The following is a 13,979-nucleotide window of genomic DNA, read 5'->3' on the forward strand; positions in this document are numbered from 1 at the left end:
TGTGCTGCAGGCAAAGGTCTTCCCAAACCTTGAACAAACAAGCCCACCAAAAAAAGAAAGGAACAAACAAAACCCAGAGGAGCCACACTTACTCAATTTCCATGCCTGCAGTTTCGGTTTCACCTGCGGGGACATCCACCTGCATGTCTTCCTCCTCCCCAGTGGAGCTGAGCTCTGCTTTAAATTCCTCTGCCTCTCCTTCCATCTCCTCCTCTGTCATCATGAGCTCAGGTGAGTGCATTCCCTCCCCCCAGGGTGCCACCCCCAGGTGTCCAATCAAGCCTCTCTCCTTCTTCCCAATTGGCTTACCCTCGACTCAGAGCCTGGGAAATGTAGTCTTCTCACGATCCCTCCGCAGCCTCTGCTGCCTGGGTTTGCCCCGGCCCCTCCCTGGGGTGATCCGGACTGGGCTTTCCTCTGTGGATACACCGTGAACCCCATCACACCAGGCACATGCAGAATTGCTCACTCACAAAAAGTTACACGCAGGACGCAACTTGTGTTGGCAAACCGAAATTTCCTGCGGCGGGCCGATAACGAATCAACGAATCAAAATGTCTGCTACATGCCCTGGCCCTGGTTGATTCTCACTTTTGAGCCCCAAACAGGGTTTTATGTATGTGTTAATCATTTTGAAAATCAGGGGCTAAATGCTAACACAAGCGTTAATGCACTTTGGATCATAGCCCCTAAAAATTGGTTAAACACGTGTCTGCTATCTTCTCTGGTTTGCTTACAAAATGAACTCTTTTCATGTGTGCATGTGGGCTTTTTTGTATTTCAAACAGAATCACTAATTGTATGCAAGTATTCAAAGGAGCTATGCATAGATTCATTTGAAGAGCAGTCTAAGACAGATGGAATTAGCAGGACGAGAGGTTAGAGGGTAAATTGATCAGGGAGCAATATTTTACAGTCTGAGCAAGAAGACGATGCAGTAATCTAACATTTCATTTTACAGGCATGTTGTTCACGAAGACATTTAAAATCATATTTTTGCTTAGCAGAAAATATCAACTTACATGAAAAGCAAAATCAGCAAGGGGTGTCTTGAGCATTCAGATGCATGTTGGGCTTTAGGGACATTTTTTCCATTTTGCTTTTCTGGGTTACTTTTTTTTCATTCCATTTGTTTGTTTCATTTCTTTATGAAAACAATAAGCACAATTTTAAAATGAAAGCAACCAAAAAACAAAACAAATAAATAGAAATGTCAGGTCTCCCATTCAACATAATGTGAAGAGCGCCAATATGGCAGCACTTTAGGACCAGGCTCTGATTTGCCAGTGCCATCCTTAAAGGACCATGACATGAGCGAGTGAGCATTATTCCTGCCCTTTTACTCTTGGAGGACCACATGTGGAAGGGGTAAATGGGGGCTGGGGAGTTTCCAAGCTCAAGAAAATCTGGGGGCCTGGGAAGGGGATCGTAGGGATCCAGGGAAGCCTCAGCTAGGTCGGCCCAGGCCCTGTGACTTTATTTGGGAGGGGACAGAAGAAGGGTTAGAGGGTCTCAGGGAGGCATTTTTTTTGGGGGGGGGGGAGTATTTTTTTTTTCATTTTATTTAGAGCTAATTTTCAAACCTATCCACAGTATAGCATTTGCATGCATAAGTGGTTGCCAAGAGATGAATGCTATTTATTTATTTATTTATTAAACATTTGTTGACTGATTATCATAATTCCTAAGTGAATAACATAAAGGCACGCAAAATGAAACATATGGTTCCAAAAACATTAACATAAAACAAAAGTATAAGACCATAAAAACATAAAAATCAATACATAAAGCATCCTTTAGACTCTATTCAAAATCTCTCCTACCTTACCAGCCTCAATGCACCTCGCTACAATCAAACAGCGATAATCAGAACTGCCAAAGAGCATTAGAAAAACATAAAAACATTAAATAAAGCCTACACCACTCTAATTAAAACCTTGTTTAAAACAAAAACTCAACCAAATTCCTAAATTTCAATACAGAGCTCTCCTTCTTAACCTCCTGTGGCAAGAGGTTCCATAATAAACTGTGTGGTGGAAGATGCAATGCCTCCACCAGTTCATCCAGGCCTCCACCAGTAAACCTAGACCATCTAGCACTTCATCCTGAACTCCTACAATTTAACCCACAACTCCCACCCAAAGCTTCAGAGAATAGACATATAATTTCACTAGCATGAGACAATTAACAGACGTAAAAGTGTACGAATAAGTACAGTAATGTATGCATACATTTCTCTTGCAAAATAGCAGCATTTGCTTCTGAACTCTGCTCTGAGTACCCTTAGACTGTTCCTTTGTTCCTCAATAAAATATGTCTACAACTTTCAAACCGGTGCACGGGCACACATACGTCAGCCCATGCCTGTTAAGAATCGACCAGGACCTTGCCTGTCTTTGGCGATCCTGCAGCACAGCAATGGCCAACGGTGGCAGCAGCTTCTTCAGAGAGGAGAGCGATGGGAAGTGCGCTCCATTGTGGTTCCTGCCCCGTCACTCTGAGCGTCCCTGCTGGAAGTTCCTGCAGTAAGAGCAGGAACATTAGAGATGTAAACGCCGGCTCTGCTGCACTTCCCTGCCTGCACAACAGGCTTGTGTGCTTGGTTTTGCTGTCTATGAGCTTCTTCATGCCTACCTTGACTCCTGACTGGAATTGGATTTGATTTGCCTACTGCCTGCCTCGAACTCCGCTGGATAGTGGACTGGATTGTGTACCGAGCCCCGACCCTTCAGTCACCATTCGGTCTCCAATTGAGGTAAGGCTGTTACTTCCTTCCTTGGATCCACAAAATCATAACAGTTGCCGAGGCCATGGATCCAGTAGACTTAACTGCCTTACAAGCTATTCCTGGCCACTTGGATACAGCAAAAGCAGGGAGTCCTGGACCAAGTAATGGGGGTCTTGAGAGATTTGCGGCTTGAGTGGATGCCCTTGCCATAGCTACCCCTCCAACGGCTCCACCCAGCTCATCTGACTGCCTCAACCTCCTCGTTTCAATGGTGACCCACAGCAATGTAGAGAATTTATTAATCAATGTAAAATGCATTTTTCACTTCAAGCACCATTATTTCCATTTGACAAGACTAAAGTTACCTTCATCCTTTCCTTACTGGAGTGTCCAGCTCTAGCCTAGGTATCCCCACTGTGGGAGCGAGATGATCCATTACTGGACAACTTGGACCAATTTCTTAGAGACTTTCAGTTAGTTTTTGATGAGCCAGGACATTTGACCTCTGCAGCTTCTGATTTACTACAAATTCATCAGGGCTCTCACAGAGTTGGGAAATATGCTGTCCAGTTTCGGACATTGGCTGCTGAACTGTGGTGGGGAGAGGATAGCCTTATAGCCATTTTTATCCAAGGACTATCTGAATCCATTAAGGACGAGCTGGCTGGACGAGATCCTCCAGACTCTCTAGAAGAATTAATCCATTTTGGCAATCCACCTGGATCTTCACTTTCAGGAAAGGCCTCAGGAAAGAGCCTCTCTTCACTGCCTGGTATGATTAGCTCCCTCATTTCAATAACCAGTTCTCCCCACCAAACCTCAAGAATCATGACCTGTCTCTGAGGAACCCATACAAATGGACTGTGTCAGGATCTCGTTGGAAGAATGACAGTGATGATGGCAACATAATCTATGTTTATATTGTGCGGGGACTGGTCATTATGCTGTATCTTGTCCCTTGAAGCCGGGAAACTCACAGACCTAGGATTGGTGGGTGAGGTTTCCCTGGGTCATTCAATCTCCTTTCCGCAAATTTTAATTTCTGTAAGCCTTTCTAGACACAGGTGCAGTTGGAAACTTCATTGACGAGAGCATTGTTCAGCAGTACCACATTCCCACAGAGCCACTGAGAGTCATTCTTACAATATTGTCAGTTTCAGGGGAGCCTCTGGAAGACTGGATCTCCTGCATCACCATGCCATTAACTATGAGTAACGGTCTGTTACATCAAGAGAGAATCCGTCTGTATGTGCTACCTTCTGCAGTCAACCAGATAATTTTGGGACTACCTTGGCTGAAGTTACACCAACCTCACATTGATTGGAGTTCCTTACAATTGGCAAAATGGAGTCCAAGGTGCCATACGGAATATCTGAGCCAAGAAAAGACACCCCCTCTCAAAATTCACTGCTCGGTTACAACTCTTCCTGGGTTACCTGCTCCGTACACACAGGTTTTGCTGATGTCTTTAGTAAACAGTGAGCGGAAACCTTACATTCGCATTGAGAATTTGATTGTACCATTGAGTTACTTCCTGGGAAGATGCCCCCTCAGGGAAGAGTATACTAAGAATCAGTCCCAAAAACAGAGGCTATGAATCAATATATTCAAGAAAACTTAGATCGTGAATTCATCAGACTGTCTTCTTCCCCGTCGGGAGCTGTGTTAGTTTTTTTTGGAAAAAAAGATGGGTCTCTCCGACCCTGTATCAACTACCAGAGTCTAACACCATTACAAAAAAAACCCCAAAAAACTCAAACAATATCTCCTACTACTTATATCGGAGATTTTTGATTGACTTAGAGAAGCACAGATATTCAGTAAACTAGATCTACAGGGAGTTTATAATCTGATTTGGATTGAGAAGGAAACAAATGGAAAACTGCCTTCAATACACGTGATGGCCATTATGAATATTTAGTTATGCCATTTGGCCTTTGTAATGCTCTGGCAGTATTTCAAGCCATGGTAAACAACATTTTCCGGGATCTTCTATATTCACATATTATTGTCTATCTAGGTGATATCTTCATCTTTTCCAAGACTGTAAAGCAGCATCAGGATCATGTACGACAAGTCCTTTAGCATCTTTGTGAAAATAAGTTATATGCCAAGTTAGAAAAATGTGTTTTTCACCAAGAAGAAATACCCCTCTTGGATACATAATTTCACAAACCAGACTATAGATGGACCCAGAGAAATTTAAGGCAATTCTGGGTTGGCCTCAACCAGTGGGTCTTAAGGCAATACAATGTTTTTTTAGACTTTTCAAATTATTACCATCAAATCATTCCTGGATATTCGTATTGGCAGCTCCATTTACGTCCTTGACTCGAAAAGAGGTTGATGTATGGAATTAGATTCTAGAAGTTATACAAGCCTTCCAGCAATTAAAGGAAGAGTTCATCAAAAATTCCTGTCTACGACATCTGGACCTTACCAGACCATTTATTGGCGAGGTGGATGCCTCCGCAGTAGGAGTTGGAGCGATTCTTTTACAACCAGCTGATTTTTTTTATATGTGGAACACCATAGAGAATTCATCCCTTAATGTTTATTATGTTGAGAAAACAAATGGCCTCATTTTCTAAAGTATCGCAGGCCTGCGATACTTTAGGAAATGAGGGGCGGGGGGCCGAAACGGGGGGCGGGCCTGCGCTAGCCGGCAGCGATCGCACCGTCGCAGTGCGATCGCTGCCGGTTTCGCACCCAATAGCACCACCATAGGAGGTGCAGCTATTGGGAGCGAAATAGGACACGAAAAGGGCCTTACCTTTTCGCTGTCCGCAGAGTCAGCCCCGGTAACGCCCTGACTCCTCCTCTTCCGGGGCTGACTCTGCCCCGACTCCGCCCCCATCCTGGTATCGCACGCGATAAGGGATTTTTCACGTGTGAAAGGTCCCTTATCGCGTGTGAGCCTCTTAGAAAATGAGGCCCTAAATCAAAATAAACATTAAACAAACCTAAAAATGATATAAAAAAACCCCAAATGAAAAAATAAATGGAAACAAAATTCCTATGCCAGCACATCTCAATTCACCAGCGGTATGAGCACTAGTTTAAGCAGGGGCATAAGGTGACTGCTGAAATTGGTTGGTGCACCAGAATATTTGCTGCTGCCTTGTGCCCTAGAACATAGACCACCCTGTGAGCATTACTTTCTTTGTTGCAAAAAGCCTATCAATTTTATGCTCACAGCAACCCAGTCCTTAGAGAGAGCATTAGCTAAGTCCATCCCTTAAAATGATTGCCTATTCTACTAACAGCAGTTACAATAAAATATGTGAATGAAAAAATATTTTCTACAAGTACATTGAAAACCACTTTCTGCATGCAAGTGAAATTAATAAAGAGCAAACTTCTGTTTAAAATAGAAATGAGGAAGAGATAACCATAATGCTGTAAAAGCCAGTGATAAGTACCACCACTTTCACAGCAAGAATTAGGGATGTGCATTCATTTAAAACTAAAGTGCAAAATGTATTGCCATACATCAAAATGGTGCCGTGCACTGGGGGGAATGCGCCAGCGTTAACTATCCCCTGCGCGACCCCATTGGATGCCGTCATTTGACATTGAAGAGCCAAAGAATGAAGAGGACCCAAAGAGGATTTCCCAGGCTGGGCTCCGAGGCCTGGGCCTCAACCCAGGTGTCAGAACCCTTGCCTCCTGCCGAGGCCCTGACATAGGGCCTGGGTCCAGGCTGAGGCCCTGGCATTGCGACCCAGCTTTTGGGTTGGCTCGCGGCGTTGGCCTAGGTCTGTGCCAAGGCCCAGGCTCTGGCCTAGGCCGAGGCATCAATCTTGAGTAGGCCGACGCCGCAGCGACCTATTGCTGCCTTGGCCTATGCAAGTCCAAGGCTTCGGCCTAGTCCTAGCTGGCGGATCCCCACCAAACCAGGGGAAGTGGGAGCTGGGATGATCCTGGACTCGGAATTTTTCCAGGAGTTTTTCTTTTTTGGCCATTTTTTTGAGGGGGAAGAGTATTGTTTGATTTGTTTTTTTTTCACATGACTGAAACAAATTAAATAACCCACGAACCGAAATTTGTAGGGAAAAAAAACCTCCCGAAAAGGGATTGAAAATGAAATCAATTTTTTTTCCTCTGCACATCCCTAGCAAGAATTAAAATTACACAAGAACTGGACCTTTCAAATACAGACAGATGCTCACAAAATACAGAATAGAAATGTGTCAATCAAAAACTGAACTGGAAACCACAAGCCCAACTGTTTTATGCACTGCAACAATGTAAAAACAGGAACATCATCATTCCTCTCAAAACATCAAACATTAAAATCGGAGATATAAAACAGCATTCATAACATTAAAACCATACAAATAAAAAGAATACATGTCTAAAACAGCCAATGAACATCCCCTTGTACACCCTAAGCTGTCCCCATCTGCTTACCCCACATGGGTTTGAAGCTTCCCTGCTGAATTACCGCTGCAGCCTTTCCAGGCTTACTTGTTCACCCTCAGTTTCCTCCTTACTCCACAGATAGGGAAAAGCACCCTTTCATTGTCCACCAACCAGGGATGTCAGGTGGACCATGTCCCTAGCAGTGAAGTTGCGCATCATGGAAGCATACACGTGTATGATGCACCTGCAAATCTATGCTCAGCTTTCACGTGCAAAGTAAACTTTAAAATTGCTCACATGCATGTGAACGCAAGCCCATATGAACACAAACATGTGCTCCCAAAAATTGCTTTTAAAGCTATCCTCTTTGTATAGATATGCTCATAGCCACATATGCATGTATATGCTGCTGTGCACACTTGTTTGAAAGTTATCCTCTGGGAGGATAACTTGCGTACAAATGATAAGAAACATAGAAACATAGAAACATAGAAATGACGGCAGAAGAAGACCAAACGGCCCATCCAGTCTGCCCAGCAAGCTTCACATTTTTTTCTCATACTTATCTGTTTCTCTTAGCTCTTTGGTTCTATTTCCCTTCCACCCCCACCATTAATGTAGAGAGCAGTGATGGAGCTGCAACCAAGTGAAATATCAAGCTTGATTAGTTAGGGGTAGTAGGGGTAGTAACCGCCGCAATAAGCAAGCTACACCCATGTTTATTTGTTTTACCCAGACTGTGTTATTCAGCCCTTATTGGTTGTTTTTCTTCTCCCCTGCCGTTGAAGCAGGGAGCTATGCTGGATATGCGTGTAGTATCAGTTTTTCTTCTCCCCTGCCGTTGAAGCAGAGAGCTATGCTGGATATGCATTGAAAGTGAAGTATCAGGCTTATTTGGTTTGGGGTAGTAACCGCCGTAACAAGCCAGCTACTCCCCGCTTTGTGAGTGCGAATCATTTTTTCTTCTCCCCTGCTGTTGAAGCAGAGAGCTATGCTGGATATGCGTGAAGTATCAGTTTTTCTTCTCCCCTGCCGTTGAAGCATGCATAAGCACAGATTATCAATTGCAAGAGCATTCGCACGCATACATGATCATGTATGTAAAAACTGCGAACAACACAAGTTTGAACTTATCCTGAAAAGTAGTATTTATCTGGATAAGTTCTGATTTATGTAGCTAAATAACAGCACTTATCTGAATAGGTCTGATCTATTTAGCTGGATGTCTAAAATGAAATCTCTATTTATCCAAATAAGTTCAAATATATTTGTCTTGAGTAGCGACAAAAGGCGCTACTTAGTCTAATTTAGCCGATAAATGTGTGAAACTGATATACCAGCGTATCTGTACTTCGAATTTTAAGAGGATTTGCCAATAGATTTTACTTGCATTACTTACATGAATTTACTAACCGTACGTTGACTTTTATACGCATAAGTCAAGGAATTTTATAACATGAGCGCGGCAAAGAAATAACCAGTTTTACCAATTAGTCTCTAGTTCACCCAGTCCATGAGGATGCTTTTGGCTCTTCAGTAAAATCTCTGTAAATCAGCTTCTTCCATAATAAAGATCTCGCAATAGGAGGTGAGTTTTCAAAAGATGCACATGTAAAGTATAACACATGTGTGTGTAAAATAGCATGTGTGCGAACAAATGGTGTTTTCAAAACTGCGACATACGCACATCTATCAGGGCGGGACCGGGCGTTCCAGGGTGAGTTACGCACATAAGTTGCTATTGTGCTACTTAATCCTGAGCATCTGCTTCCCGATCGCAGATACCAGTATAACCTTGAAGTTATGTTCCCTCCCCCCCGGCGGGAAAGAATTCACCATTCCTAGTGAGGCCAGAGGAAGGGGAGTTATCATAGTTCTCCCATAGACTGTCTTCACAGCTCTTCGTTTATCTCCCAAGTCTTACTCTTCATACTTTCATCAGTGCCACAAGGGTTCTTCTGAATCTAGGCCGTGCCCAGGGTCGGATTTAGGCATAGGCATACAGGCACGTGCCTTGGGTACCAAATTCTGAACTTGGATTCCCCTGCTGCTGTCGGATTTCCAGGGAGAGCAGAAGGAGAGAATCGCTTGCCGCAAGTCCTCTGCCTATGGGTACCATCATCTTAAATCCGGCCCTGGCAGTGCCAGAACGCATTTGGTTCTTCTTCACATCTATTTTATCATCCATGGAAAGGACAAATTAATTTTGCCACAGGGCTGGTCAAAGAACTGAATAAAGAAATCCTGCCTGCTTTCTGAAGTCAACATTTTTTTTTAGGTGAAAACGTAGAAACCCTTTCTATCTATGTTCCTGAGAATATAACTGTCTCGTTTTCCTGCTCCAAAATTTCCATTCAGTTCAAACCAGCCTGAAATTATTCACCTGAGCCTGCATGGGCCTCTGAATTTTGCACACATCTTGGTTTGAGAACACACAGGTCACTTTTGAATAAGGAACATATCTGGGCTGAAAAATTCATGCACATTATTTTCAGCTAAGTCACATGCTGAGCCAATAAAAATAGGTATCGCAATCTGCAAAACATCTCTGCTGTTTAATAAATACATTCTTGAAACCCATCCTAGAAATGAACATATCTTCTGTTTTTCTTAGTTTGAAGAACTGGGTTTCCTGGGAAGTCAGTAAGCATTAGCGATGCTGAAGTTTACTTAGATCATAAACTCTGACTTGTGACATTCTAATGTAGAGGAATATTTTCTTATTGTACTATGGAATGCTTTTCTTTCCTAGTTCCATTTCATGGCTTTTTTAACTATCATTATTATTATTATTTTTTTTTTTAGGCCGACTTAAATTTTAGTGTCGGTTTTACTTAATGCACCTGTTAAAAAACAGAGGTTTCTGCGGGATGCGGTAAGCTAATGGGATGCAAATTGATCAGGAATAAAATAAAAGATCGAGCTGAACAAAAAATGTGAGTTAACCTGACAAATCTGCACTAAAACAGAAAAGTGCTTTATAACAGGAGCAAGGAGCTGCTTGAAGCTGGAAGGAGTGGGACCAATATGATCTTTCATCTAAGAGTGACACTAGGCATCCTGACCTGGGCACAATCTTTCATGCAAGGCCCTTTGGGTAAGTCATTCCAAGTGAAATCAAAGGGTAAGCTCTCTAGGGCATGCACCTACAGTCAAACAATAAGGGCGTCATTTTCAAAAGGATTTACTACTATTATAGCAATTTTCAAAAGCCATTTACCTGTGTAAAGTGCACTTATGCGGGTAAATCCCATAGACAATTCAACGGCATATATTGTAGCAATTTTCAAAAGACCATTTACTCTGGTAAAGTGCATTTACTTGTGTAAAACCACATTTTAAAGTGTGAAAATGCTTTTGAAAATCAGCCCCTAAGTGTTGTGCATCCCTAATAGCTGTGGGTTCAGAGAGCTTACCCTTTGCTTTCATTTGGCATGCTTTGCCCAAATGGTCTTGCATGCGAGATTGTATCCAAGTTGGGATATCCATTTTGGTCACACTCCTTCCAATTGCAAGCACTCCTGGGAAAATGGCCACTGCCTGGGCCTAGAGCCTAGGTGGTCCTCTGGGCCCTTACTGCATCTTTTACAAGTAAGGGGGGGGGGGGGTTCTGGAAGGTGGGCTAGGGTGGGGTCGGTGTCAGGGGTCCACTGGACCACCAGGGATCTCTTTTTGTGTAAGGCGGAGGCTGAAATGGGCGGTCCACTGGACCACCAGTGCCATAAAATTCTAAAAGGGGGGTCCGGGAAGGGGTGCGGTCCCAGCCTTCTGACTTCCAGGGGCTGGGATTTCTGAGTGATGGGGGCGGGGTTTGGGGTGGGGCGGAGCTTGTACCATATAGAAAAAGTGTTTATTTTTTCCATTTTTTGACAAAAAGGCCACCTGCAAGAGCAGTGGGGTGGGAGGTCAGTGGGTCTGTACAAATGTGTGTTAACATCCCGAGGCACCCAAAGGAAATTAGGTACAACTTCTGAGTTATAGCTAATTTCAGTTTAAATTACATGGTTTGTGAATTTTTGGCAAGTCGTGTTATTTGAGTTGCATCAATTAGGGTAGTGAATCATGCAGTGCCAGGCTAGGAATAACACAAGACATTTGAAATATCTCACATTATCCCAGCATTAGGCTATTTACTGCTCAAAAAACAGTGGGGGGGTTTTCACGTTAAATGGCCTAACTCTGCCTGGTGAATGAGTCCCTAGATTTCCAAGCAGAAAATGTAAAAATCCTCCAGGCTGGAAGTGAAAAATCCGCTGAGGGTTCATTCTCTGAATTACACATGTCTGTGAGTCTCGGCTGGCGCTTTGTGGTGCAGAAACTCTTAGGGAAAATTCACAAGCCCGGCCACCATCTTTTGCTCCAGGCAGTATATCCACCTCTTAAGACAGACAAGGTAATTTCCCCTTTCACTAAGGATCGCCTCTTTATTATTTCACTCAGAATCTTCCTGGACTCCAAGGTGTCATGAGCCCTAGCCACCTCCCCTAGAGGAATCGAGAAGAGAAAGAACCAAGGACACACAGTTCTGTAATAGAGCCTCCACTCTCAATCCACATTCCCACTCTGACCTCATTGTCATATGTCTGTGGAGATACTCAGGTAGAAAATAAGGGGCAAGAGATATTTAGGACCCTCTTACACTGGTAATGAGGAGCTGGAAGCAGGAGCTTTCAGCAAGATGGTAATGAAATGTTGTGAGCAAGAACTTGTGGCAAGCTGGAAATGAAAAACTGGGAGCAAAAGCTTGTGGTACGTTAGTAATGAGGAAGCAAGTAGCACAAGAGGTTCAGCAAGATGGCCGGTCAACCTCCTGGTTGCTAGGAACAACTTCCTGATTCCCAGCAACCATTTTCAACTGTGCCCCTGCTAATTCCAGGTTCTTGGGGGTATGGCTGCACTGGCTACTCACTTCAGCTTTTTCTCCAAATGCCCCATGTCCCCTTGTGTCTTGGCTGGCTCCAAAACTATCTACATCTCAAGCCCTTCTAATGCCTCATCCTCTCCTTAGTTGGCATAAATAGAGACTAGTGATTGTCTCCTGTTGTCAGGGGGCTACCTCCGGGGAATCCCAGAACTTGAAACTCATCCAATCTACTCCTCAATGCTAAATGTTCCAGAATCCTTAGAAGATATCCCTCTGACAAAGAGAACGATATCCCCAATTTACAATGTAAACATACAATACAGTCTACTAACTCCCTTGATTACATTGTTACGTGAGGGGAGAATTAGCTTTAAGGGTAGAAACAGTGACAAAATACGCAGTCTTGCAAATGGAATTAAAGTCATCCAAAAGACTACTAAAATTGTATTGCAGTATAAAACTACAGATTACAAACCAATCAGATTATAAAATGTTTATTTATAGCAATTTAGTTAGATGCATTCACAAGGGGTCTCCCAAAGTTTAGATGCAGACTGATTTGCTAATTATTCTTATAGATAATGCTGATCCTCAGGCTCAGATAGGCCACACCTGAGTCCTGAAGATAAAGGTGGAGACAGGGAGATGTAGACTGGTCTTACGCCAGGAAATCAGGATATTTTCATTATGGTATCGCTGTGATCTCCTCAGTCTGGTTCACAGTGATATCATTTGCAGCTTCTATTTCTGTCAGTCACACACTCACAGGTTCTCTGAAAGTTCTTCCTGGTTATAGGTGACATATTGCTGGAGGAGGATGTACACTGAGCTACTTCTCAGAACATTTCCATTTGGCCCTGTTATTGGAGACGTTGTGCCATTGTTGTATCTTCAGCAATGGCCAGTGTCTCCAGTTGTTGTTGGTAATCAGTGAATTAATAAGCAAAGGCCCTTTTGAGTTCTTGGATGCCTGCACAACTTGCACAACCTGCATTTCAGATCTCATTGGCAATTACTCTTTCACTAGTGTCAGCAAATTCAGCAATTAATATAGTAACATAGTCAAGGATGGTAAAAGTATATCCAGTCTGCCCAGCAAGCTGCTTCGAGTTGTATCTGCCATTCCATGTAGGTTCCCAGCATGCATTACGTTAAGGGTAGTAACTTCCGCTCCATGAAGGTTACTCCCATGCAGAAATGTTATACCGAATTGAAATCCCCCTCCCAGGAGTGGAAGAAAGAACATGCTACCAGTCAAGTGAACCGCAGTAGAAAGAAAAAAAAAATGGGGCAATGTAACTGTTAGGATTCGTAGATATGTGGGCCCTTTGGCTGAGGTGAGAGGTGGTACCACCCAGGGGAGGAGCCCCACTGAAACCTCACCGTCGGGAGGAGAGGTCTCGGCTGCAGGATGGTATACAGCAGAAGTAGAGAAGGAGAAGGCGAGGGTGACCCCAGGAGGTGGGCCACAGAGCGACAGCACAGGAGCTCACGTCAGACTCGGCTTGGATAACTGGAGTCAGGCAATAGGTGCGGCACTACCCGAGGAGCGGGGGTGCCGAGCGAAAAGACAGTCACTGAAGTTAGACGGGGTCCATAGAGATGGTACACAAGAGGGTTCCTCTGTGGGAGGTCATGGTAGTGGTCCGCAAAGTGGGATACACCGGCGAGGGTTCCTCTAGCGATATCACTGCACAGGTCTGCAGAGCAGGGTAGACCCGGAGAGGGCTCCAAATGGTGTTATTGCCGCTGGAAGGAGGAAGGTCCACTATGAAATCAGTGGCAATGTGTGTCCACGGTTCACTGGGTGCGGGAAGTGGTTGCAAGAGGCCCCAAGGTCGACCCGTCGGCGGCTTCTGACGGGCACAAGTGGGGCACGACTCCATATATGCTTGAGCGTCATTCTTCATGATCAGCCACCAGTAGAACCTCTGGAGTGAGGATAGAGTTCTAGCTTGACTTGGATGGCCCGCCAGCAGGGAATCGTGTGCCCATTGGAGGAGTCTTCTATGAAGTGGACGG

This window comes from Rhinatrema bivittatum, chromosome 4, assembly GCF_901001135.1.
Source record: "Rhinatrema bivittatum chromosome 4, aRhiBiv1.1, whole genome shotgun sequence".
Lineage (NCBI taxonomy): Eukaryota > Metazoa > Chordata > Amphibia > Gymnophiona > Rhinatrematidae > Rhinatrema > Rhinatrema bivittatum.